Source organism: Tamandua tetradactyla, chromosome 14, assembly GCF_023851605.1.
Source record: "Tamandua tetradactyla isolate mTamTet1 chromosome 14, mTamTet1.pri, whole genome shotgun sequence".
In the NCBI taxonomy this organism is placed as follows: domain Eukaryota; kingdom Metazoa; phylum Chordata; class Mammalia; order Pilosa; family Myrmecophagidae; genus Tamandua; species Tamandua tetradactyla.
Genome location: NC_135340.1, coordinates 42,900,444 through 42,903,521, shown reverse-complemented (window position 1 = coordinate 42,903,521; position 3,078 = coordinate 42,900,444). Strand labels below are relative to the sequence as shown.

The following is a 3,078-nucleotide window of genomic DNA, read 5'->3' as shown; positions in this document are numbered from 1 at the left end:
AAAAAGATATGAAAATCTCGATTATAGCAATATAGAGGTCTTGACAAAGTGAAGACAAAATAATTTTAATGAATGAATAAATAATAATATGTGAATTATAAGTTCATTACTCATCTAAACTTCATCAGCCAGTTGAGACATCTAGAAACATGCAATAATTTATTTTAGACATTGTTGATATTTCAGTAATTTCAGACATAAAACTATAACTACACAAACATTTCAAATTACATTATGAAGTGATATTTGTCAAGGTAGGATAATCAAACCCATTTTGCATAACAATTTCTTGGCTTACCTTATAACATTCAAATATTTGACAGAGATAGACAAGCCTCTATTTGTATTTTTTTCTTATCATATTATCATTCCATTTTTGGTATGTAATCAAAAACTCACAATATGATCACCATGGTAATTTCTTAGAATATTTGCATCAATTCAGAAAAAGAAATAAAAAGAAAAAAAAGAAAAAAACCTCATATATACCGTACACCTTACCCCTCCCTCTCATTGACTGCTAGTATTTACATCAACCCAATATATTTTAGCCTTTGTTTCCCTTATTTTTTATACCACTTACCCCTCACTTTCATTGGTCACTAGCATTTCAATCTACTAAATTTATTTCAACATTTGTTCTCCCTATATATTTATTTATTTTTAACCCATATATTTTACTCATCTGTCCATACTGTAGATAAAAGGAGCATCAGACACAAGGTTTTCACAGTCATACAGTCACATTGCGAAAGCTATGTCCTCATACAATCATCTTCAAGAAACATGGCTACTGTAATTAGTTTTTGAGTTATTGTGTAATTTTAATTATAAAGTCAGAAGTAGGAATATTATGATTTAATGGAAGAATATTAAAAGCCAGTCCACTTTATCTTAATACATTAATGAAAAGTCAATACTTTAACCTCAGATTCTCTGCCTTTGAGAAGTTAGTTCTTGTAAGTGCAATTCGGTCCCACAGCTTCTGCATGGCTGATTTAACCTCTTTGTTCCATAGTGTGTAGATGAGGGGGTTCAGCATGGGGGTAATAACATTGTACGGCACAGACACTAACTTGTCAATGGAAAAGGTGGAGAAAGGTCGAGCATAGATGAAAATACAAGGTCCAAAAAAGAGTGTCACCACCATGAGGTGGGAGCCACAAGTGGAGAGTGCTTTTCACCTTCCCTCCTTGGAACGAATCTTGAGCAGGATAGTTGTATAAGAAGAAACCAGCACCACAAAGGAGCTAGTGGAGATCAGCCCACTGTTAGATACCATTAGCAATTCAATGAGAAAGGTGTCCTCACAGGCAAATTTAATGATAGGGGGAACATCACAGAAGAAGTTGTCCACATGGTTTGGTCCAAAAAAAGGCAGGTGGATAGTGAGAATCGTCTGGACAATGGAGCGCACAAATCCCCCTGTCCAGGAGGCAAAAACCAGCACACAGCACAAACCTCAACTCATGACAGTGGTGTAGTGCAGGGGGTGACAGATTGCAATGTAGTGATCATAGGCCATCACTGTGAGCAGGAACATCTCAGCTGCCCCTATGAAGTGCAGGAAGAAGATCTGGGTGATGCACTGGTCATAAGGAATGAGTTTTGGATTATCAAGGAAGTCAGCCAGAAGCTTAGGAGTAGTGACTGTTGAATAACATAAGTTCAGGAAAGACAGGTTGCCAAGAAGGAAATACATGGGTGATGAATTCAGGTGGTTATCAGAGGCCACTGTGACTATGATGAGGACATTGCCCACCCAAGTGGACACATAGAAGATGAGGAATAGGGCAAAGAGCCCTGCCTCAATGACTGGTTTCTCTGAGAAGCCTGCCAGAACAAATTCTCTTACAACTTCTGATTGATTTTTGTCCATCTGATTTTATTTCACCTAGAACAAAGGAATTAAACAATGAGGCATTAGAAAAATAAAAGAGGAATGAGATGAGATATTTTACTCCATATGTGATAAATTGCTCATTTCAAAAGAAATGCTTTTTTCCTCCAGGTCGCATACTGATTGATTAGCTGAAAAAAAGGTTTTCTCCTCCATTGATATGAATATATTGATATGTTTTCCTGCAAAATCCAATTTTGAGGCAATGATGAAGTGACCAAATTTTTTAGGGTATGACATCTCCTAGGTCTGTGCCTTTAACCTTCACTTGATTCATCTGTCTCTGTAGTGGACACTGACCCATTTTTCATGCCCCAACCCACCCCACAACCCCATTTTCTGAAGCAGCTCCCTTATGGACTGGGTTGCAAAGTTTCCATTTCTCTTTCCTCTGATCTCTGAAATCCCCACCTACACACCTCATAGGCAAGTTCTTACTTTTAACAGCTCCAGCTAGACCAGCCTTACTTGGTTTAACCATCAAGATATGTAATAGCAAAAAAATATCTGAGCTTAGCAGTCTGTTCTTTGTACTTATTTCCAGAAAGACATTAATAACACCTTCTCAGTTCTGCTTTTGGAACTAAAATACAGAAAAGCATCAAGAACACCCTGTGGCCCAGTGAATCAGTGTCTTCCTTCTCAAAAGGCAAACGTTTAATATCCCTGAGGATCAGCTAAAAAACATCATGAAGACCTTGTACATAAAAGTTTTCACATTAATATCTAAATTTAATCACTGAAGCTAAAACAACAAGATGTGCTTGAGACAACACAGGATTGAGAAATTGCTCATGTTTTCCTCTTTCTAACCTGAAAAGAATGAATCATGTGGGCATTACTTAATTTTTTACCCCTACCCCTTTACCTTTACCTATAAAAACTCTAACTCACATCTCCACTTTGAACTGGTTTTGAAAGATTACTCCAGTTCCTTGTTGGTATCTGTGCAATAAATCACCTTCACACTGAGAGACATGTTTCTCCATTGTAGCTCCAGGTTAGGTGGGCCCTTCTCTTAGAAAAATCTGTGAGGTATCACACACATATTTTAAAAGAAGGTTGACTAGGAGAAAACTTTTCCTTACTATAATAGCAAAAATCACATTCACTCAACTGTAACCCATATGTCTTGTTTTGCTGATGCTACATTTTGAAAGTACACCCTGTAACTGGAC

The 3,078-nt window shown here is 37.0% G+C and overlaps 1 pseudogene; it reads right to left on the bottom strand.

Moving 5' to 3' along the window:
* Positions 1-913: 913 nt before the first annotated feature.
* LOC143655384 (olfactory receptor 4Q2-like) lies at positions 914-1,879 on the bottom strand (annotated as a pseudogene).
* Between the last annotated feature and the right edge of the window lie 1,199 nt (positions 1,880-3,078).